Source organism: Cetorhinus maximus, chromosome 22 (assembly GCF_964194155.1).
Source record: "Cetorhinus maximus chromosome 22, sCetMax3.hap1.1, whole genome shotgun sequence".
NCBI classification, from domain to species: domain Eukaryota; kingdom Metazoa; phylum Chordata; class Chondrichthyes; order Lamniformes; family Cetorhinidae; genus Cetorhinus; species Cetorhinus maximus.
Genome location: NC_135900.1, coordinates 13,293,757 through 13,319,585, shown reverse-complemented (window position 1 = coordinate 13,319,585; position 25,829 = coordinate 13,293,757). Strand labels below are relative to the sequence as shown.

General features: G+C 43.8%; 1 protein-coding gene across 10 annotated transcripts in view; it reads right to left on the bottom strand.

The window, feature by feature from the left end:
* LOC144696489 (chemokine-like protein TAFA-2) overlaps positions 1–25,829 on the bottom strand; it is a 322,848-nt gene that overhangs the window by 191,933 nt on the left and 105,086 nt on the right. The window contains exon 1 of one of the 10 annotated variants that reach the window (XR_013580176.1): positions 23,051–23,562. The exons of 8 other annotated variants lie outside the window; for them this stretch is intronic. The gene's annotated coding sequence lies outside the window, so the exon portion shown is untranslated. Of the gene's footprint in view, positions 1–23,050; positions 23,563–25,829 lie in introns of those variants that run through there. One more of the 10 variants, XR_013580180.1, reaches the window with a different exon arrangement.

Here is a 25,829-nt window from a genome sequence, read left to right as displayed (position 1 = left end):
CAGCATAATCTTTCAGTGACCGGATTACTGCGGCACATAGTTTCTCAGTGGCCAGATTATTGTAGCATAGTTACTGTCAGTGACTAGATCACTGCAGCACTGTCTGTCTTTGACTAGATTACTACAGTGCACAGTCTGTGAGTCACCAAATTTTAACAGCACAATTACTGTCAATGACCAGATGAGTGCAGCACATAGTCTGTCAGTGACCAGATTACTGCAGCACGTAGTGTGTCAGTAACCAGATTACTGCATCACATTGTTTGTCAGTGACCAGATTGCTGCAGCACAGTTACTGTCAGTGGCCAGATTACTGAAGCACACCGTCTGTTGGTGACGAATTGCTGTTGCACAGTTACTGTCAGTGAGCAGATTACTGCAGCACAGTTACTGTCAGTGACCAGATTACTACAGGCACAGCTACTGTCAGTGACCAGATTATTGCAGCACAGTTACTGTCAGTGACCAGATTACTGCAGACACAGCTACTGTCAGTGACCAGATTACTGCAGACACAGTTACTGTCAGTGAGCAGATTACTGTTGCACAGTTACTGATAGTGACCAGATTACTGCAACATAGTTACTGCCAGTGACCAGATTACTTCAGTACATAGTTTGTTAGTGACCAGGTTACTACAGCTCGCTGTCTGTCACTAACCAGGTTACTGCGGCACACAATCTGTCACTGACCAGATTACTGCAAAACACAGCCTGTCCGTCACAAGATTAATGCAGCATCGTTGCTGTCAGTGATTAGATTACTGCAGCACACAGTTACTGTCAGTGACCAATTCCTGCAGCACAGAGTCTGTCAGTGACCAGATTACTGCAGGCACAGTTACTGTCAGTGACCATATTACTGCAGCACAGTAACTGTCAGTGACCAATTACTGCAACCCACAATCTGTCAGTCACCAGATTACTGCAGCACACAGTCTTTCAGTGACCAGATTACTGCAGCACATAGTTTGTCAGTGACCAGATTACTACAGCACAGTCACTGTCAGGGATCAGATTACTGCAGCACACGTTCTGTCGCAGATCAGATTACTGCAGCACACAGTCTGTGAGTCACTAGATTACTACAGCACAGTTACTGTCACTGACCGGATTACTGCAGCACAGGGTCTGTCAATCACCAGATTACTACAGCACAGTTACTGTCAGTGGCCAGACTACTGCAGCATACAGTCTGTCAGTCACCAAATTACTACAACACAGTTACTGTCTGTCACCAGATTACCGCAGCACCATCTGTCTGTGACCAGATTACTTCAGCACATAGCTTGTCAGTGACTAGATTACTGTAGCACAGGAATTCTCCGTGACCAAATTATTACAGCATTGCAACTCTCCCTGACCAGAATACTGCAGCACACTGTATGTCAGTAACCTGATCACTTCAGCACAGTTACTGTCAGTGACCAGATCACTACAGCACAGTTACTCTCAGGGAGCAGTTTACCACAGCACACATTCTGTCACTGATCAGATTACTGCAGCACACTGTCTGTCAGTGACCAGATTACTCCAGCACATAGTTTGTCAGTGGCCAGATTACAGCAAAAAAGTTACTGTCAGTGACCAGGTTGTCACAGCACAGGATCTGTCAATGACCAGGTTACTGCAACACACAGTCTATTTGTGACCAGATTACTGCAACACAGTTACTGTCAGTGACCAGATTACTGCAGCACAGTTACTGTCAGTGACCAGATTACTGCAGCACAGTTACTGTCAGTGACCAGATTACTGCAGCACAGTTACTGTCAGTGACCAGATTACTGCAGGCACAGCTACTGTCAGTGACCAATTACTGCAACCCACAATCTGTCAGTCACCAGATTACTGCAGCACATAGTCTGCCGGTGACCAGATTACTACAGCACAGTCACTGTCAGGGATCAGATTACTGCAGCACACGTTCTGTCGCAGATCAGATTACTGCAGCACACCGTCTGTGAGTCACTAGATTACTACAGCACAGTTACTGTCACTGACCAGATTACTGCAGCACAGGGTCTGTCAATCACCAGATTACTACAGCACAGTTACTGTCAGTGGCCAGACTACTGCAGCATACAGTCTGTCAGTCACCAAATAACTACAACACAGTTACTGCCTGTCACCAGATTACCGCAGCACCATCTGTCTGTGACCAGATCACTTCAGCACATAGCCTGTCAGTGACTAGATTACTGTAGCACAGGAATTCTCCGTGACCAAATTATTACAGCATTGCAACTCTCCCTGACCAGAATACTGCAGCACACTGTATGTCAGTAACCTGATCACTTCAGCACAGTCACTGTCAGTGACCAGATCACTACAGCACACTGTCTGTCACTGGCCAGATTACTCCAGCACATAGTTTGTCAGTGGCCAGATTACAGCAAAAAAGTTACTGTCAGTGACCAGGTTGTCACAGCACAGGATCTGTCAGTGACCAGGTTACTGCAACACACAGTCTATTTGTGACCAGATTACTGCAGACACAGTTACTGTCAGCGACCATATTACGGCAGCACAGTTACTGTCAGTGAGCAGATTACTGCAGCACAGTTACTGTCAGTGACCAGATTACTGCAGACAAAGTTACTGTCAGTGAGCAGATTACTGCAACACAGTTACTGTCAGTGACCAGATTACTGCAGCACAGTTACTGTCAGTGACCAGATTACTGCAGCACAGTTACCATCAGTGACCAGATTACTGCAACACAGTTACTGTCAGTGACCAGATTACTGCAGCACAGTTACTGTCAGTGACTATATTACTGCAGACAAAGTTACTGTCAGTGAGCAGATTACTGCAGCACAGTTACTGTCAGTGACCAGATTACTGCAGCACAGTTACTGTCAGTGACCAGATTACTGCAGGCACAGTTACTGTCAGTGAGCATATTACTGCAGCACAGTTACTGTCAGTGACCAGATTACTGCAGCACAGTTACTGTCAGTGACCAGATTACTGCAGCACAGTTACTGTCAGTGACCAGATTACTGCAGGCACAGTTACTGTCAGTGACCAGATTACTACAGCACAGTCACTGTCAGGGATCAGATTACTGCAGCACACGTTCTGTCGCAGATCAGATTACTGCAGCACACAGTCTGTGAGTCACTAGATTACTACAGCACAGTTACTGTCACTGACCAAATTACTGCAGCACAGGGTCTGTCAATCACCAGATTACTACAGCACAGTTACTGTCAGTGGCCAGACTACTGCAGCATACAGTCTGTCAGTCACCAAATAACTACAACACAGTTACTGCCTGTCACCAGATTACCGCAGCACCATCTGTCTGTGACCAGATCACTTCAGCACATAGCCTGTCAGTGACTAGATTACTGTAGCACAGGAATTCTCCGTGACCAAATTATTACAGCATTGCAACTCTCCCTGACCAGAATACTGCAGCACACTGTATGTCAGTAACCTGATCACTTCAGCACAGTCACTGTCAGTGACCAGATCACTACAGCACACTGTCTGTCACTGGCCAGATTACTCCAGCACATAGTTTGTCAGTGGCCAGATTACAGCAAAAAAGTTACTGTCAGTGACCAGGTTGTCACAGCACAGGATCTGTCAGTGACCAGGTTACTGCAACACACAGTCTATTTGTGACCAGATTACTGCAGACACAGTTACTGTCAGCGACCAGATTACGGCAGCACAGTTACTGTCAGTGACCAGGTAACTGCAGACACAGTTACTGTCAGTGACCAGATTACTGCAACACAGTTACTGTCAGTGACCAGATTACTGCAGACAAAGTTACTGTCAGTGAGCAGATTACTGCAACACAGTTACTGTCAGTGACCAGATTACTGCAGCACAGTTACTGTCAGTGACCAGATTACTGCAGCACAGTTACCATCAGTGACCAGATTACTGCAACACAGTTACTGTCAGTGACCAGATTACTGCAGCACAGTTACTGTCAGTGACTATATTACTGCAGACAAAGTTACTGTCAGTGAGCAGATTACTGCAGCACAGTTACTGTCAGTGACCAGATTACTGCAGCACAGTTACTGTCAGTGACCAGATTACTGCAGGCACAGTTACTGTCAGTGAGCATATTACTGCAGCACAGTTACTGTCAGTGACCAGATTACTGCAGCACAGTTACTGTCAGTGACCAGATTACTGCAGCACAGTTACTGTCAGTGACCAGATTACTGCAGGCACAGTTACTGTCAGTGAGCAGATTACTGCAGCACAGTTACTGTCAGTGACCAGATTACTGCAGGCACAGTTACTGTCAGTGAGCAGATTATTGCAATACGGTTTGGCCGTCATCGGATTACTGCAGTGCACAGTCTGTCAATGACCAGATTAGTTCAGCACAGTAACTGTCAGTGACTAGATCACTGCAGCACACAGTCTGTCAGTGACCAGATTACTGCAGCGCACAGATTGTCAGTGACCAGATTACTCCAGCACAGTTTCCGTCAGTGACTATATTACTGCAGCACACCATCTGTCAGTGACCAGATTACTGCGGCGCATCATCTGTCAGTGACCAGATTACTTCATTACATATTTTGTTAGTGACCAGGTTACTACTGCTCGCTGGCTGTCAGTAACTGGGTTACTGCGGCACACGATCTGTCACTGACCAGATTACTGCAGCACACAGTCTGTCAGTGACCAGTTTACTGCAAAACACAGCCTGTCCATCACCAGATTAATGCAGCACAGTTGCTGTCAGTGAACAGATTACTGCAGCACACAGTTACTGTCAGTGACCAACTCCTGCAGCACACAGTCTGTCAGTGACCAGATTACTATAGCACAGTTACTGTTAGTGGACAGATTACTGCAGCACACAGATACTGTCAGTGACCAGATTACTGCAGCCCACAGTCTGTCAATCACCAGATTACTACAGCACAGTTACTGTCAGTCATCAGATTACTGCAACCCACAATCTGTCAATCACCGGATTACTGCAGCACATAGTCTGCCGGTGACCAGATTACTACAGCACACTGTCTTTCACTGACCAGATTACTGCAGCACATAGTTTGTCAGTGACCAGATTACTACAGCACAGTCACTGTCAGTGACCAGATTACTGCAGCGCACAGTCTGTGAGTCACCATATTACTACAGCACAGTTACTGTCAGTGACCAGATTACTGACACACAGTTACTGTCAGTGACCAGATTACTGCAGACACAGTTACTGTCAGTGACCAGATTACTGCAGACATAGTCTTTCAGTGACCAGATTACTGCAGCACAGTTACTGTCAGTGACCAGGTTACTGCAGCACAGTTACTGTCAGTGACCAGATTACTGCAGTCACAGTTACTGTCAGTGACCAGATTACCGCAGCACCATTTGTCTGTGACCAGATTACTGCAGCACAGTAACTCGCAGTGACCAGATTACAGCAGACACAGTCTTTCAGTGACCAGATTACTGTAGCATAGCTGAGTATCTAACAGGCAAATTGGTCAAGGCAGAAATTCAAATGATATACTAACGATAATTCAATTTGCATGAAAGATTTTGCCATATCCAATCATTTGGCTTTAGCATCATAAATGTCAGAGCAAAGAGACAAGTTAATGCATAACTATGTATCATCTGAATTAAGCACCTTGAATTAAGAGCATTAGGCTGTATACTTGACAGTCTTGACTTGTTAACCTGGTCAGAGAAGAAATTAATACAGCAAATATCATCATTCACTAATCCTGTGACTGAATATCCTTGGTGACTTTGACAACATATTCACATTTGCAAACTATTTATATGGTTGATCTTTTAGCTAGGAAAAAAAAATGAAAGTATAATCGGCGGGGGTGGTGGGTGGAGCACCAATGAACAGTTTCCATATAATTTCGAAGGTATTGCTAGCCATACAGTTATTGGGGAAAGGCCTTTAGGCCAGACTTTTTGCTTGAAGAATCAGAAGCGAGTGACTTTATCACCCTTGTCACAGTGAATAAGTCTGTGCTCACTGAACAATGTTACTCCTTATTCTCCACAGGTCAATCACAGCAAAGTGGTCCACATGGCAACTTGGAGTTCCATGGTGTGTGTTCCTTCTTATAAAATTGATGGTAAGCGTGTCAAAAAAAGACATAATCCTGCTGCTGAAACCCTCATTCATGCCTTTGTTATGTCTAGATCTGGCTATTCTAACACACTTCTGGCTGACCTCCCACATTCTACAGTGTAAACTTGAGGTCATCCAAAACTTTGTTGTCCATGTTCTTACTCACACCCAGTCCAGTTTCCCCCATCATCCATGACATGCATTGGCTCCTGGTCAAGCAATGTTTTGATTTTGAAATTCTCATCCTTGTTTTCAAATCTCTCCACCTCCTCGGCCCTCCCTAACTCTGTAATCTCCACCAGCCCCTTAACCTCCCGGAATATCTGCACTCATCTCACTCTGGCCTCTTAAGCATCCCAGACTTTAATCGCTCCGCCGTTAGTGGCTGTGCTTTCAGCTGCCTAGGCCCAAAGGTCTGGAATTGCCTCCCTGAACTTCTCCACCTCCCGTTCCTGCTTTAAACTGCTCCTTAAAACCCACTGTCTGACCAAGCTTTTGGTCATCTGGTCTAATATCACCGCTCGGTGTCTAATTTTACTTTATAATGGTCCTGTGAAGCACCTTGGGAGGTTTTATTATGTTAAAGGTGTTACATAAATATAAGTTGTTGTTGCAGCGGGCGGTGCCACCTTGGGTACCCTGTCAATCGCCTTCCGCCATCCCAATGATTAAAATTGGCATCTGTTGTAAAGTTAGTTCTTTTGCTCTTGTCACATTGGGTGGGATTATATGTTCAATGTGCGTACATAATAATATGTGATTTGTATCCTTGACATTCCAATAGTGTCACCCAACATCTTGGGCAAGGGTTTGCAGTTTCTGATTGGTGTTATCGTGAATCAAGGTTACTGCCAACTTTAAAATGACATCGATGCGAAAATCCAGGCCAGGGCAACCAATCACTGCTCATTAACCGATAGGAGCGCCACATATGCTTGGACAATATCACCCTGCTCCAGATTTTCAGACAAACACCTGAGAAACATCGGTGAACCGCATGCAGGGACCCCTCCTCGGTTCACTTCCACGGAGTGCGTGAAGTTTCAGTTTTAGTGCTGGCTCCTGCATGGGTGCACAAACCTCAAGCCAGGGCCTGAAAGAGGGGAGCAAGAGGCTGGAAGAGGAGAAATGCAAATGGCACTGGAGAAGCCAGGATAGATGAGGGAGTGAAAGCTGGCCAGAAGCAATGGAGTGCAGTCCGCTAAGGCGGCTACGGTATCACTTTTCTCATCTGAAAACAACTGCCTCCACCCTACGCACTTTGAAAATGTAAATAGAGACTTAAACTATTACTATTTGATATGAATATACACAGAATGACAAGGGAACAATGGGCGAGCACGCACACAGCAAACCCAGCAAAGTCCTGCAGCAATATGTGCTTTTATGAATTTTGAAACTGCTCCCATTAAAAAAAAGGACTTGCACTTATGCGGCGCTCTTTATGACCACCGGACATCTCGAAGTGCTTTACAGTAAATCAAGCGCCTCTTCAAGTGCAGTCGCTGTTATAATGTAGGAAGTGCTGCTAATTTGCACTCGGCAAACTACCGCAAACAGCAATGTGATAAAGACCAGATAATCTGTCACTTGTGATGCTGGTTGAGGAATAAATATTGGCCTGAGCACCGGGGATATCTCCCCTGCTCTTCCTCTTCTTTCCATCTATCAAGCCAGCAGACTCGGTTACTGTCTCATCCAAAAGGCAGCACTTCTGACAAAGCAGAACTCCCTCAGTACTGCACCGAAGTGTCAGCCTTGATTTTGTGCTCAAGCCCCAAAGTGGGACTTGAACCTGGAACCTAGTGATTCAGAGGCATTCTATTAATCAGTAGCTGGGTCCTCACTAACTGTATTAATTTTATAGTGCAAACATTTCTATTGTAAATTATAGTCTTTCACTAACCTTGTTTGAGGCTTTGCTTGCTGACCTACGTTGGCTCCCAGACCCGGCAACATCTGGATTTTAAACTTCTAATCCTCGTGTTCAAATCCTCTATGCCCTCACTCCTCTGTAACCTCCTCCAGCACTTAAAACCCCCTGCGCTCCTCCAATTCTGGCCTCTTGTGCATCCCTGATATCCTTCGCTCCACCATTGACAATGATGCCTTCAGATTTCTAGACCCAGGCCAGGGTTTTTCAGTGGGCCTGCGGGGGCAGGCCCGACACACCGGCATGTAAAATGACGCGCGATGACATCGGGCGTGCGTCCCGACGTCATCGCGATGTTTCATTCGGGAGGTGCATGCCGGAGTCGGTTGCGCGCCGGTCGATTTTTAAAAGGCCTACTAAGGCCGTTAAGGAACTAATTAAGGTCAACTTTACGCTGCCCGTCCAACCTTACAGATGGCGGGCAGACGAAAAGGCCAAGCGGCCTTTACGTTTTTTAGGAAACCTCATCCACGAGAGGGATGAGGTTTCCTAAAGTTTTTATTAATTAAGTAAAAGGTTTTTTCTTAAAAGTTAAAACATGTCCCATCTCACGTGACACAGTCATTAAATTTTTCAGTAAATTTTTATTGATTTTATTCATTGTTTTCAAAAGCGCTTCAATCTCCCTGACGCAGCTCCATGCCTCAGGGCGATTGAAGTGCTCTTTCACACATGCGCGAAAAAGCACTGACCCCGACTCTCCCTCCTCCCCCCGCCTGCACAGGTAGCGCTACCGCTCGCGTATTACACTGGGCGGGCCTTAATTGGCCCGCCCACATAAAATGGTGGTGCGGAGCCAAGTCCGCCTGACGCAGGAAAAATTCAGGCCCCAAGCTCTAGAATTCCCTCCCTCTGCCTCTCTCTCTTCATTCAAGTCGGTTGTTAAAAGCTACCTCTTTGACCAAGCTTTTGGTCACCTGTCCTCATATCTCTTTATGTGACTCTAGCTGTGCCAAATTTTGACTGTCTACACTCCTCTGAAGCGCCTTGGGACATTTTACTATGTTAACACCACTGTATAAATGCAAGTTGCTGTTGAGGCAGAAAGCATGTGTGTTTGTTTTGGTGTTCTAATGGGAGATAGGCAAGGTGGACAGTATCTCTGTTGTTCTGATCTCTGACAATCTAGTGAGGAGTTCTGAGTTTAGGGGCAAGTGTGCTTTCTGTCCATGGCAGTTTATTGCAAATATCAACTCCTGGCTTCTGAAGTTTCTCAATGCTGAGTTATAAATTACCATGGATGCCCACCTCAAATGGAGAAAAAGACGAGCACTATATACTATTATATTAATTATAATATTATATTATATTAAAGCCCGTGACATTCCAACATCGTGCTGTTACATATACAAAAAGAATCTTAAAAAGGAGAAACAAAGCATGATATTGACCTGAAATTTATAAGGGATCTTTACCGACCTCTGATTGACCTCAGCTACAATTACAAAGAGCTATAATTACATGGATTCCCACATGGAGTATTTGAGCAGCTGCCTTAAAGGAGCAGGCAGGCTAATGGTTGAATGCTCTAGGCATGAGACTAAAAGACATGTCTTTTAGTCATGAGACATGTCTTTCACAAAAATTTCCCAGGAGCCAATTATAAGGCACTTTAAAAGCTCTTAAAGATATGTCTCTCACAATTTCTCTGCAGTGGCCATGTTGCCAGGAGTTTTCTAAGCTCAATATGATATTTCTTTTTGAACATCTTTTTCAAAGGCATGAGGACAGGGTGAAAAGACTGCACCGATAAAATGTCACAGCAACTGGCTGAAACAGAAATGCCCCACATATTGACCAAGGCAGCTGTGTCCTTTTTTTATTCTTTCATGGGATGTAGATGTCACTGGCAAGGCCAGCATTTGTTGCCCATCCCTAATTGCCCTTCAACTGAGTGGCTTGCCAGGCCATTGCAGAGGGCAGTTAACCATCAACCACATTGCTGTGGGTTTGGAGTCACATGTAGGCCAGACAACATAAGGATGGCAGATTTCCTTCCCTAAAGGACATTAGCGAATCAGATGGGTCTTTATAACAGTCAGCAATGGTTTCATAGTCACCATTACCATTCAATTCCAGGTTATTACTTCTGAATTTAAATTCCACAAGCTGCTATGGTGGGATTTGAACCTTTCTCCCCAGAACATCAGCCTAGGTCTCCTGGATTGTTAGTCCAGGGTTATTAGCATTACGCCACCGTCTCCCCATTGCACCATCTTGCGCCTGTTCTGAAGCAGGAGGAGCCCATGGCATGTGCACAGATACTCACATTGCAGCAGAGTTTCAGGATTCAGTAGACGTCTTGATCTAGTGCTTCATCTTCACCTAACAGCGGAGAGCAGCCATGGGGGCAGGAGACTGTCAACCAGCTGAACCCTCTGCTCCTGCAATATTCCTATTGCTGCCAAAAGGGAATTGAACCAGATATCAGTCCTGGTCTCAAAGACACAGAGGGCAGAGCAGCACATGTACACTTGTTGCACTGTATATCTCAAGCACTCCTTCTCCTGTCCATACCTCACCGTCAGGAAAACAACAAGCAAGCACCTTCTTTATCAGCTTCCCAATTTCACCAGCCAGGGAGACAGTTGTGACATACACTTCAGCTTCACGATACCACGTAGAGCTTTACTGAACAGTGTCTGCTTTAACCCACAAGGAGCACTGCCATGGGAGCTCTGAGGTGTTGAAAATGTGTCACCAAGAATTTTGAATAATGGCAAGCAGACTGAGGATTCGCACGGCATTGTTTAGTTAGCTCCTTCGATGGCTGAGTGAGTAAATGCAGCAACCATAAGATTGGCAGAGTTACCTTTTCACTTACATTCCATGCTGAGTTAAGTGATCTTAAGTGGGCTGAAAGGGCACTGAAAATCAACCCCCACTTTTCTGTACTAGGCTATGGATGGCAAAACTAACCTGAATCTGTCCTTATCCAATTGACATCAGTTATCTCCTGCTGTTGTTCCTCAGCAGAGATGTCAATATCCAAGGGGCACAATTTAACGTAATTGTTAGAAGGATTAGAGAGGAGTTGAGTTTTTTTTTCATTCAGAGGGTGGTGGAGGCACGAGACTCACTATCCTAAAGGGTGGCAGAGGCAGAACCACTCATCAAATAAATACTTGGTTAAGCACTCAAAGTGCTAGACCCTACAGGGCTATGGAGCAAGAGCTGAGGAGGGGGAGGGGGGGCGGGGGAAGAAAGATTTGCATTTATATAGCCCTGTTCATGACCACCAGGTGTCACAAAGCACTTTATAATCAATGAAGTATATTTGAAGTGTAGTTACTGTTGTAAAGTAGGAAACACAATAGCTGATATGTGCACAGCAAGGTTCCACAAACAGCGATGTGATAATGACCAGATAATCTGTATTTGTAATGTTGATTGAGGGATAAATATTGGCCAGGACACTGGGGATAATTCCCCTGCTCTTTTTCAAAATAGTGCCATGGGATCTTTTACTTCCACCTGAGCAGGCAGATGGGGCCTTGGTTTATTGTCTCATCTGAAAGGCAGCACTTCCAGAAGTGCAGCACCTCCAGAAGTGCAGCACCTCCAGAAGTGCAGCACTCCCACAGTACTGCACCGGAGGGTCAGCTTTGATTTTTTTTGTGCTCGTCCTGGAGTAGGACTTGAACCCAGAACCTTGTGACTCAGAGGCGAGAGGGCTACCAACTGAGACACAGCTAGCAAAGCAGGATTAATCTGGATAGCTATTTTTCAACTGACACAGGCAGGATGGGCCGAATGGCTTTCTATGCCTTAAACTTCCTACATATTCTGTTTTCTATAGCTATCCATGATGACTGGATCATGCTCTGCTGTGAAGCTTCATGCAATCAAGCAGTCTGCTGACATTCACTGTCTAGGAACACAAATGGAGTATGACTGATTAGACAAGATAGCAGTGGGTGGTTCACATCTGTGCAGGTCTCCTCCAGCATGAACCAGTGCCTTCAGAGAAGGAAGAGAGAATATCGGTACCTAAGGGTATCAAAATTGTGTTGGTCTGTATCAAGAAACAGGCATTTATTAATATATTCTGCACTTTTTCCACTGATTTTTAACAACTTGATGTTTTATCCTTTCACGGGATGTGGGGCGTTACTGGCAAGACCAACATTTGTTCCCCATCTCTCATTGCCCTTGAACTGAGGGGCTCACTTGGCCATTTTGGAGGTCAGTTAACAGTCGACTATATTACTGTGGGTCTGGAGTCACATGTAGGCCTTCTTAGTGACAGTGTTGGTATGTAGTCGAAAGCTCATCTCAGGTCACACCAAGGTCACGGACAGTCTGATCTAGTCTCAGACAGTTACCAGGGAGGAAGATGAAATTGATGGTTAGTGAGTGAAGCTTTTAGTGGGTACTGCAGACAATGGCTTTGGTCTTCCCAATATTTATTTGGAGGAAATTTATGCTTATCCAGTATTGGATATCAAACAAGCAGTCTGACAGTTTAGAGGCAGTGGAGGTGTCGAGAAAGGTCTCCCTTCAATTTTTTTAAACAAATACTTGCTTTATATAGCGCATATCACTCAAACGTCTCAAGGTAATGACTCTTTGAAATTCACTGACCATTGTTATGCGGAAGTAGCAAAAAATTGCTCAGAACAATATCGTGTAAGCAGCAATGAGGTGAATGACAAGTTAAAGACCAAAGGTGACAGGTCGGAAACCATACTTCAACCAGGGAACCATATCCACTGGAAGCACATGTAAGAAATTGCTTCATGCTTCCCTTGATTTTCCAAGGTGGGAATCATGGGGAGGTTTGTCTGTGATTTCCAATGTGTTGAGTGGGGCTCTGCACCAAAATGCTCATTTGGAAAGTTCGCCTTGAATCTACTTTTTATAGGAATGTATTTCTAGGCCATCAGAAGAGGACACTGGGAGAGCTCCTTGCTGCTCTTCAAATAATGCCATTGGATCACTAACATCCACTCGAATAGATGGGCAGGGCCCTTGGCTTAATAAGTCATTTGAAGTATGTCTTGAACAGCTAAACCAACTTGAATACACAAATTAAGTGCCCTGGATCATCAAGAAAGATAGTTAATGGAAAGGTTATTTCTGGCAAGGCTGAGGGATCACAGACTCAAACTGCATTTCAGTCAATACAATCTATTAATAATTGCACAAAGGTGTACCTGTACAGGCCCTGTCTTGTCTCTTTGAACAATCACGACTGAAAATTGCATCAAAAGACGATCTTTTCATACAGGAGATGACTACGCCAGGTGAATAAAAGACACATAATGTTCCCTATCTGTAGTTCCATGCTCTATATTAAAAGGTTTCTGTTGATATTTTTCAGGAGACCTTCTCGTACAACGCCCACTCTCACTGCCGCAAACTAAAACCTCGCTTCCCACGTTTGCCTCCCACTCCTACCTCCTGCAACTCCTCACACATGTGACTTATCGATCTTTTCAGCTAAGTGTAATTATGTTAACGATTCCTTTAAACAGCATGTCTGAGTCTCAACCAAACTGGTTCTTAATAGAGATTGTTTCTGCAGTGATGTCACCTTTCTAAGCTTGCAGTTCAGTAATCGTGGAAATAATATCCAGACTTGCAATTATTAAAAATAACGAGATTCAACGACATCTCAGTATCTGTCAGTTTTGTTCCTGGATGTGTCACCATTGTCTGCTGTAATCACCTCACATTAGCTTTTATCAGAAATTGAGGTAAATATCATCAGGTGTTTTACAGAAATAGCTTTCCGGATCACATTCAGTGTTACTAGAGTATACCTTTCCAATCTAGAATAGGTATGAATTGCCTCTGAAGACAACTGCAACAACACCTTTCATTTATATCGTGCCTTTAATGGAGTAAAATATCCCATTACACTTCACAGGAGCATAATCAGACAAAATGCGACATTGCCAGAACTGCAAATGCAGGAAATATACAGAACCTAAAAAGTAAAAAGAGTGAGCTTAACATTTTCCAAGGAATTTTGGGGGTTTGGTTAGCTCAGTTAGCTGGATGGCTAGCACACGGTTCAGGATAACACCAACAGTGGGGTTTAGCTCGCACTCTAGCTGAGGTAGACTTGGGACCTGTCACCTTGCCCTGCCTCTGAGAGTGGGAGGCAATGGCAAACCACCACTGATGAAAACAGTTTAGGGTGACACATCAGCAGACAATGAGCAAGGACCGCTTTCAGGCGGAGCTTACGCCGACAGATCTGCTAATAATTCCCAGTATTTTCCTGTTTAACTCGACCCCTGTGACAAACTCCATTCATTTTCAGAAAAGAATAAAGCTTTGACCCAGATTGAGCATCCAATAAAATTCAAAAGCCTTTACACGAAATAGTTTCCTTATTGTATCAGGCTACTAACCTGCGGCTTCTGTGAATATTTGTGCTTGTTTTTAAGATGCTGCTTACGGTTCACAGACGAATAGACAGATTCTAACCACTGCTCTCGATGGGGAGATGCTGACTCTGAAATTTTAACTCATGTTTAAATGATGACCCTGAAAACATGCAAAACAGCACATGTACCCTTCCCAGTTCCATAACAGTAGCCCTGTGGAATTCTTCGCAACTTTCTACCTCAGTGATTGCCACCCACAAACAAATTGGCACAACGTCGATCTCACTTGCTGTTTGTTGGACGGAGTTATGTGTAATTGGATACTGCGTTTGCTTACAACGGTGATTGCACCTCGAAAGTACTTCATTCACTGTGGCCTCCTGAGGATGTGATGGGCACTATGTAAATGAATCTCAGAATCATACTGAACAGAAGGAGGCCATTCATCTCATTGCACCAGCTATGCAACTGTTTGCTTAACAAATCAAAAACAATATTTCTATATGGCCTTTAACATCATAAAGGTGCATCACAAGTGTGGTGTCAAACAAAATTTGGCTCTGAGCGACTTAAAGACTTAGTAAAATATGTGACCAACAGCTTGGACAAAGAAACGTCTTAAAGGGGGAAAGAGGGAGATGGAGAAGTTGAGGGAGGGAGTTCCAGAGCTTAAGGCATAGGCAGCTGAAGATATGGCAACAATAGTGGAGTGATTAAAATCAGGGATGTGCAAGAGGCCAGAATTGTAGAAGTGCAGTGAATTAGTGAATTCAGAGGGTTGTGGGGCTAGAGGAGGTTACAGATATAGGGAAGGGGTAAAACCATGGAACAATTTCAAAACAAGGATGTGAATTTTAAAATTAAGCCGTGAACGGACTGGGAGCCGATAGAGGTCAACGAGCACAGGGATGATGGCTGAACGGGACTTGGAGTGGCCGTACTTCTTTAATTGGTTAAATCCCTCCATAGGAAGCAGCCAATCGCATAGCCTCTGGAGATCCTCAACTCCAAACATAGAATCATTGAATGTTGTAGCAGAGAAACAGGCCTTTTGGTGAACATTGGTGTCTTCCTCCCCATAGGCTATGTAGTCTGATCCCATACTCCTGTGCACTCTCCATACATTTTGAAATTCTTCTTTTCAAAGCAATTATCAAACATGCAAAAGTATTTACAGGCTCTGCTTCAACAACACAATGGCAAAAGTGAACTCCGGAGCATCGCCTTCAAGTCAACTTACCTTCCAAGTCAGTAATTTACTGACCTTAACCATAAAACCCAGTTTGAAGAGGTCACAGTATAAATTGTGTTTTATGATTAACACTAGCTTCATTCACGGAATAGCAAAGTTACTGAAATTACAAAGCCCTCAATAATGCTACAGTATTTAAACCGAGTGACTGATATTAGTTTTTTTTTTATAATCTTTGATGTATTGGAACATTACATTGTGACCATGGCGCTTCTAGCATGAGATCCAAGAGAGCACTGAGCATGAAAGCCAATCAGTAAAGGAGATTGAAAAGGGCAATTTTAGAATTTATTGACCAGTTTTTTTAAAAAATTGGTAGCAACGTCTGTATTCTTAAGAGCCACTCAGCTGTATCCAGCTCACCAAATCACTGTTAAACTCTAGCTAGAAGGTCTAATCCCCCGACTAGGAACAGAAGTATTACCCATCACCCGTAACCACTGACTGTATAACCAGGGAATTCAGCAAGGTACAAATCAATGTGAGTCGGTTCAAGCCGCCATATAATAAAAAGCTAGATGATTGCCTATTGCTTACAGCATGCTTGACAACTTTACTTTATATACATCTGTAAAGCATAGAATGTAACAACATCAACTTCGAAATTCAACGCATGGCCCAAATGCTGCATGTTTAAAATGAAACAGCATAGCTTAGACTTGAGGTTTGACTTTTTTTTTTCAATCAACCCACTGTGGGGATAATCAGGGTTCAAATTTCCCCTTCCACTCCCCCACTCCCACCCCAGGCTTAATTTTAGTAATTATGGAGGTATTCCCAAAGAGACCTCAATTTCTACGTAGCTTAGGAGGAAGAATAACAAACATAGGCAGAAATAGATTAGTTACCAGTGGTGAGCATGCTATTAAGGGGAGACAGTGGCATAGTGGTCATGTCACTGGGCTTCTAATGCAGTGGCGCAGGCCTATGCTCTGTGTTCAGATCCATTGAGGCAACTGGTGGAACTTAAATTCAACTAGTAAGTCTGGAGTTCAAAGCTGGTCTCAGAATGAAGTATTGTGAAACTATCATTGATGTTCATTAAAAACCCATCTGATTCACCAATGTCCTTTCTAGGGAAGGAAATCTGCTGACATACATGTGACTCTAGGCCCACAGCAATGTGGCTGACTCTTAACTGCCCTCTGAAATGGTTTGGCAAGCCATTCAGTTCAAGGGCAATTAGGGAAGGGCAACAAATGCTGGCCTTGCCAGCGATGCCCACATCCCATCAAAGAATAAATATATTCCAGTTTTAAGTTATTTTAGACGTCCAAGTAGTTACAAGAAAAAAAATTTCAGGCAGAATAAATTGCAATTGAAATTCACAATCACATAAGTGTAAGGTGGTTAATTTTGGTAGGAAGAATAAGAGGCAACTTGTTCCTTGGAAGGTAAGAAATGAAATGGACTAGAGATCTGGGAATACAGAAATATAAATCACCAAAAGTAGAACACATGTTGACAAGGCCAAAAAGAATTCAAACTGCATTCTGGGGTTCACTTCGAAAGGAATCAAATACAAAAGCAGGGATGTAATACATTTTATATAAATCTTGGTTAGGCCACATTGGAGTCCAGTTTGTGATTCTGGTCGCCATATTACAAAAAGGATATTGAAGCACTAGAGAAAGTGCAGAGAAGATTAACAAGGATGTCACCAGAGCTGAGTTGTTGCAACTATCAAGAAAGATTGAGCAAGTTGGGACTCTTCTTTCTGGAAAACAGAGAGGAGGCCGGATAGAGGTTCAATCGGGTAGATCTGGCAAAACTGTTTCCGCTTATGGATGAGACCAGAACAAGGGAGCATATATATAAGACAGCCCTTAACAGATCAAATAAAGAACTTAGGAGGTATTTCTTTGCAGAGAGAGAGATGGGCAAGTGAAATCCACTGGTTTCAACTGATGACATTGATGCATTTAATGGAAGGCCTCATGCTTACATGATGAAGAAGAGAATAGAGAAATATGGGGTCAGGAAAAAGGTCATCAGAGTCAAAGGATGTACATGTGGTGTATAAACATAGACATGGGCCAATGGGCACAATGAATCTATGATGTAGATTCTATGTAACTTTGGGTGAATGTAGCTCTGAAATCATTAAAAAAATTAAACATTGATGAAGTCAAATCCACTCCTGACACCTGCCACAATTTTGAATCCCATTCCACTGATTACGTAGATGTGCTATTACCGCACCGAAACAATCTACATGAGAATACAAGGTCTCTCTACACGTACACCAGCAGCACAAACAGCCTTCTACCCTACCAACTACACTTCCAGTGGATCTGCAAGCACACGATTACTATAAGCCACGTTCTCTCACCTCCCCTATTAGAATCTCAAGAATGCTACAAATATACTTCCACCTGGACACCTACTATACTAAGGATTAGGTGTACACACCAGTACCACAAAGCCACCTGCCATCCTCTGCACCATATTGCCAATGGTCCAACTACGCTACAAAGGTGTATCTATGCAATAGTCCCAGGAGTTGAATGGACATTCTCATACCATGAAATCATATCCTCATCCACTGGCGATTGGGCACGTATGTTGTAAGGAATTAAGCACTCCCAAATAAACCATCAGCTTGTGAGAGATTGTTTGCTCTGTTAAATCAACAATGAAAGCTATACTTGTTGCTTTGGTTTCAGCTGCAGGTCACAATAGCTCAGTGATTAATCAGAGATAGTTTCGGAGGATATACAATGATCTCCTTATGGAGATCATGTTTATTCGTTTACACATATGCGGTACTATTGTTCTATAAGATAATCCCTTCCCCCGCCCCCAAACTCATTATTGTCAGAATGTGGCATAATTGAGTCACTCTGAAAGAAACCCATAATGCCCAATTTAGGTTGCATGTGTTTAGATTTTGTTTTATTATTCACAATAAATTATTTTAGATGTCATTTTTTATGGAATCAAGAGGATTTGTCAGTGTACCCCTACTGCAAGTGTTATGCAACATGGTGTACAATAGTTTTTGGTCCTGGTTTTAACTCACTCAAAAGCCACTCACTTACACAAAGTTAAAATTGGATCCATTATGTGAATGCACATGTTTGAGAATTCAATTTAAAAGAAGAGGTCAAAAATTAAGTGTTAATGCTAGTTACATTGACCTGGCATGTGCTGACATTATGCATTGTGTCTGCTAAATTAGTTTTTTCAACTAGCCATTTGTATCAACTTACAAATGATGAGTATTTTTCTTTTGTATAATAAAAAATAATTTTCTATAATTGTCTCATTATAAATATTGCAAAGTAGAATTACAGAACCAATTTTATTCAGTAGTTCTCAACATATAGTAATTGAATAATTGAAAAAATGTAGTTATGACTTTTTGGGTTGAAGAATGCTCTTCAATAATTAAGCAATGTTACCTAGTCTTGTGTACAGATGAAATGATGTGAGCAATTTTCTGAAAGAGATGGTGAAGTGGTCAACCTTTGGATGCATTGGCAATGTTTAATGAATTATATTTTCATCTGTTTTCAATACCGTTACATATTATTGCCATTAATAAGTATTAAAATGACATTTTGAAAGGGAAAAGTCCAGTTAATAAAGCCATAAATATGTTTTACTACAAGCTGTCTACAATTTGCAATTCTGAGTATGAACTAAAAATCAGCCAGTGTTTTAAAAGCTGAGGTAACCTTTTCACTTTGCCACACTGGAAGATCTGTCCTGAACCAGCCATTTTTGTAACTAATTAGAGTATGATTAAATTAGAAATAATATCATTAATAGATGCAAGTCTTGCCATCTTACATACACAGAAATAAAATATTATTCCGCAAAATTATTTTTGGTCCGTCTCTCCCCCATTTACACATACTTATATGAACACACATATGAACACACACAGACATCTATACACACACACTTACACATACACAGAATAAAGAGAGGAAGCCAACTAACTCGCACCATCAGCCTTCAAAGCGCGATGACAAATAAGTAGGTAGATCTTTCCGAGAGTCTGTATGGGTCACTGTACAAGATTCTATCATTTGAAACATTTGACAGGCAGGTTTTCCTCTTGTGTGCTCGGCTGCAAATAATCCCCTGCGCGAAACACAGAGAAAGAAATCGTGCAGGGAGGATGACACGTCCATAATGGATCCTGCCCAATTTTCTATTCATTTAAATAATAAATGTCATTTTTTCTGATAATACTTCAGTAAAGCACTTGACTAATGCAAGTTGTTGTTGTTGCAGCTATGACATCCTACCCAACAGGTTTTCCTCTGTGCAGTGCACTCACACATTATGTGTGCCCAAACACAAAAGAGAATCTTCCCCTGAAAATCTTTGCTCACGGTTTTTTTTTACAACTTAAACTTTACGTAACACTGCAGTGGAAGATTTGATTATGGCAATCAATCAGATAGGCAATTTTGACAAAGTCGAGTTTACCCACCAGTATCATTTCTCTTAAAGCATTGGAGCCCACATTTAGATTAAAAAAAATCTGAGTTACAAGGAGGACCCAAAGAATCCTACACAAAATTATTTAATTCCTAAGTATCTACAATGAAATATCCAGATATCTGCAGTAATGTTCTATTTTAGGAATGCACAACACTGACTTCAGCTCTTTGGCTCTTCATGCCTTTTGGTCACAGTCTTAGTTGCAAGAAGGATGAATACCAGTTATACAATATAATCGACCTAGAACTTTAATAAATGCTTGATAGATAGCTATCAGAGTTTTATTAACTAATGGATTTCTTATACATGAATGTTGGTCATTTTTGGAGCACGGCCTTACATAGAATTACATTACATCAGATTTACAGCACAAGAAACAGGTCATTCAACCCAAACGGTCTATACCAGAGTTTATGCTCCAAATGAGCCCACTTCCACTGTACTTGATCTAACCCTATCAGGATATTCTTCTATTCCTTTCTCTCTCATGTACTTTTCAAGCTTCCCCATAAAAGCACCTGGGCTATTGCCTCAATCACTCCCTGTGGTTCCAAGTTCCACACTCGCCCCACTCTCTCAGTTTGAAGTTTTAACTGCAAACGTTATTTATAACAATCTAGAAAACTCAGTGCCACGAGCACACCCAGATCATTTTGGCACACAAGCAAAATGCTGCTGGAAATCTAAAATAAAAACAGAAAATGCCAGATATACTCAGCCAGCCTGGCAGCATCTGAGAAGTGAGAAACAGAGTTCATCGGCTGAAATTGCCCAGCCCCGTGATGGTGGATTTGGAGGAAGAGAGTTGGGAAGATAAGGGGAAGCCACGTCGGTGCAGCTCCCAGCACAGGGAAGCATTCCCAGGGGCAGGCTGAGAATCAGACTGGCTGCCCACAGAAGCATGCAGCATTTTGCCACCAGCAGACCACCATCAATGCAGGCTAGTGCGTGGGGGAAGGGCGGGGGGTTGGGGGGGTTGTTGGTCATTAAAACCAGAGGTTCAATGCCCCGTTGACATGCTGTGAACGTGAAAGACCACAATCGTGGCCAATCCCGATTCATCAGAGGGATTTGCTTCCTATTCTGATGGACCTGCCGGCCTAGATCTTATTTCTCCACTGCTATGCGGGGGTGGGGGGTGGGGGGGGGGGGGGGGGGGTTCTCCATATTGAGCACCCTTGCAGTCCTCTACCTGCCTCAGCAGCACATCCACCTTTCCACTGCCGAGTATTTCCATCATTTATGATTTTTATTCCAACTCATTTTGAATCTATACTTTGGATCTGAATCCATACACCATTCATAATCAGGCAGCCTGCCTGTGCTACTTGGCTCAATCTGCATTACTTACAATGTGCTATCATTGTACTAATAACAAGGAAGGCTTGCCATTGTTGGTTTGGTATCTTCATTATGATGGCCACCAGAGCAGCTCCAAGGTACATCCATACCAAACACCACTGCATTGGAAACCTCAAGCACCAGTTGAAGCATATACACAATCATCATGATTCACCTATTTTGTCAATGAAATTAAATCTGCCGCAATAGAAATCAACGCACATCAGAAAAGGTGAAGGGTGGTTTCTGTGAGCCCTCACCTTTTGACAGATTGGATTTTTTAAGATGTGTAAATACAAACTGGAAGTAAGAGCTAAGTCAAAAATATTTCAACAATCGAAGATTTCAGACCCTTCCAACACAACAACTTTGTCATCTAGCATCTTTAACATAATAAAACATCCAAAGCACACACACTTGGTGACATGTGGATATTGGTAAACGAGTGATGGAAGCTTCATGCATGCAGATGACAATGGCCCCTTAACACCAATGCCTGGTTTACTTGGGTGAGATACACATTTATTTCTATGGCCTTTCTTACAATTCCATTTAAATTCATGTGTTTATCATTGAAATTATTATTGTGTGATGTTGAGTGAGGGACAAATATTGGCCAGGACACCAGGGATAACTCCCCCTGCTCTTCTTGCAAATAGGGCCATGGGAAATGTTACATCCATCTGACCTGAGGGTCCTCAGTTTAACATCTCATCTGGAAGTTGGCACCTCCGACAGTGCAGTGAAATTGAAAGTGCATTCTGTGTAAGGGTTGCACAAGTATAATGTAAGAGTATTCCCCTCCCTCAGCAAATTTAAATGGAGACTAGGGGCGTGTTTACTTCCGAACAACCCTAAACTTCTAGTGTGATCCTGGAGTCAGGGCCCTGCCTGGGGGTTGGAGTGAAACATCCAAGAGAAGGTTTTCTATCACAATTTGGGTTTAATATTGTATAAAGTGTAAATTTGATGCAGTGACAACCTGCATGTGAAAGATGCCATTGGACCCCCCTTTTAAAATCTACCTGACCTCTGAGTCACAAGGTTGTGGGTTCAAGTCCCACTCCGGAACTTGAGCACAAAAATCTAGCCTGACACTCCAATGTGGTACTAAGGGAGAGTTGCACTGTCGGAGGTGCCAACTTCCAGATGAGATGTTAAACTGAGGACCCTCAGGTCAGATGGATGTAACATTTCCCATGGCCCTATTTGCAAGAAGAGCAGGGGAGTTACCCCTGGTGTCCTGGCCAATATTTGTCCCTCAGTCAACATCTATCTCTCTCTCTCTCTCTGTCTCTCTCTGTCCTTTTATCTGTCTCTCTCTCACTCTCTCTCTCTGTCTCTCTGCCCCTTTTCTGTCTCTCTCCCTCTATCAATCTGTCTCTCTCGCTCCCTCGCTCTGCCTCTCTCTCTCTCTTACTCTCTCTCAGCCTCTTTCTCTGCCTTTCTCTCACTCTCTGTCTGTCTCTCTCGAGCTCAAAGGTTCAGACAATATGGACATAGTGACTAAACATGTCCCCACTCGGGAGAGGAGTTACGCTGAGAGTTGAGATCTGCTCCTTTGCACCGAACTCTCTCTCTCTCTCCTCTCCAGTAGCAGATTTGAACTTCGAGCCAGACAGTGTTAAAAAAAAAGGTCCAAACCTCCTGTACCGGTAGCAGCAGAATAAAGGTGCGGATTCTGTGTAGTATGAGATGGCTGTCCGTCATGACCTCAGAAGACTTCAGGGTAAAATGCAGGGTTTAATGACGGGAGTGAAAAAAAAATATTAAAAAAAACCTCTGGTGAACAGGGGCGCTTCGCCTCTTGCCTATTCCGTCAGAAAACATAAAGTCTCGGATCAGTCTCGAATTCCGGGCGATCTCCCGGTCACAATCAAAAAGTGCCTGAGCCTGGGGTGGGAGCCTTTACTATACACGTTTCTGTCCGTGGAATGAACCAGTAATGTTTCCGCATCGTACCCAATTCACCGAATACTCCTCCCAGATATGTACCTTGGACTTAATCCCAAGAACACTTTGTGAGGCAGCCACTGTAGCAATGAAAGTGATCCATAACCAGTCCTTTAGGCATCAATAGCCAATCAATCAGAGCAGCAACACCGGCCTTAAGGCTGGGACACCAGGCAAAAGGGAATAGGAAATAGTGTCAGGCGCATATGGCGTGTGTAAATGAGGGATGGGGATGTTGCACCCAAGAAATTAAACCGTAGTCACTTGAAAGGGATCAAACTGGAGGAGGATGCTGCAGGTGCATTTTTTTTTTGTTGTTTCACATGGCATTGCTGCACTGAGAGTTGACATCAGCCCGGTGTCTATTACATTTTCATTAGGCGTATAACAGATTGGAATTGGTTGTGAAATTAAGAGCTTCGATGCTATCGATAGGAAAGGCGCAGAGCGTCGTGTGAGTTCATGCATTCTTGCTCTCATCGGCCTCCTGTGCTAGCGCTGAACGCCTGTTCCATTTAAGCAAAAAGGCTCGGTTATCCTTCTTAACAGACCTTATTTGTTTTTAAAAGTTCCACCCCAGCAGCAGGGAAGCCAGGGAGAAGCATATTCGCGCGTGGGAGGTAGTCCTGCGGGGAAGCACTGGGAGAGAGAGAGAAAAGAAATCTGGAGCTGGTGGATGGAAATCCCGTCTAGGCAGATACGTTCCCAGTTCAATCCCGGGTGTGGCACCTCACCGAGCCGGGTGGGGGGCGGGGGGGGATGAGATCTCACCCGCTGGTGCCCCGCGGGCCACACCAGCGTCCTTGGAAAGTTTCGGAGTCTGAGCTGCTCATTTCACTGGAAGTAACGTAACAAAAACTAGGATCCAGTGCTTTTTTTTTTGGTTTTTGCATCCCGATGTGACTAGGCTGCCCAGTACAGAAATCCTGGCGCGCCTATTCGCCGTCTAATAAGGTAGCGCTGAATACTTCCACTTTTAAAAAAAAAGCTGACCAAATCCTCCCAACATGGACATTCATTCTTTGTCTCATCCAAACCCCCTTTTGTTGTACACAAAAAATGCTGTCTGGGCTGCCGGAGACGGCCAGAATCCAAACCCAAAACAATATTTCCAAGAACAATCGTTCTTAACGACAACGTTAAAAAAAATAATAAATTAAGCCGATTACAGTGCAAGAGGGAGATGAAGAAGGTTAACATACATTGGAGTTTCTGTAAGTTTCAGTGGCCCCCCACAGTCAAAAGCATTTTGTAAAAGTGTATTTTTGTGTGTGTGTGTGTATCGGGCGTTTAAACCATTGTGTGTGGGAGGGAGGGTGGGAGTGGGGTGTCAGGGAGGGTGGGTGGGTGTGGGGTGTTAGGGAGGGTGGGTGTGGGGTGTTAGGGAGGGTGGGTGGGTGTGGGGTGTTAGGGAGGGTGGGTGTGGGGTGTTAGGGAGGGTGGGTGGGTGTGGGGTGTTAGGGAGGGTGGGTGTGGGGTGTTAGGGAGGGTGGGTGGGTGTGGGGTGTTAGGGAGGGTGGGTGGGTGTGGGGTGTTAGGGAGGGTGGGTGTGGGGTGTTAGGGAGGGTGGGTGGGTGTGGGGTGTTAGGGAGGGTGGGTGGGTGGGGGCTGTTAGATTGAAGCCCAAATTATTTTCAGCTTTTCTGAGATTTTAAAATACTTTTATGGTCCGGTTACATCAACTTTTAACTTTCTGGTCCCTGGGTCGTAGCCTGTACACTTAAACCCTTTTAATGATTATAACGCTCTATGGGGGGAAAATATATATATATATATATATAATTAACGTGAAATAAACAGCAACTTGCTCCGTGGGTGGACCCACATTTTATTTCCATAACTGAAACCTGCCGGCTTCCCCCTTTGCTCCTAAATAATTGTGGGGTTTTTTTTTGGCTTTTTCAACTCGTTACCCCGGCAGTTCTGAAGTTGGTTGTAAATTGACTCCAGAAGTTTATTTCTTAAGCACCCAGCTCCTGGGATCGAGTGGCTCGGATTGGGGAGAGCAGCAGAGTCCAAATCTGCACCCCACCCTCCTTCCCCACCCACCCCAAAGTAATCGACTCGATTCCTCGCCGGGTTTACAATTCGGTTTGAGAAACGTGGAGCATCCTCGCTCGGTGGGTACATGACGGGGGCAAGGCTTACAGCTCGGATGAATGTAGCTTGACGTTCGCGAGGTGCGCACCGGCTACGGTTTTAAGGGCCGGAATCCGGCTGGGCGGAACGAAAGCAGATTTGGCGCTAGCGCTCCGTCGATAACCATGTTCGCCAGACACGGAGCTGTCCAGCAATGATCTGCATCTGGGCACCGGAGGACTACATTCGCATGTGGCAACTCTTAAGGGGAAACTAAAAGCACTCCAGATACTTCACTCAAAAGCTGGCAAAATGCTCCAATGTGGACATTCAACCTTGGTGTGCATAACAAAAACAGAATTACCTGGAAAAACTCAGCAGGTCTGGCAGC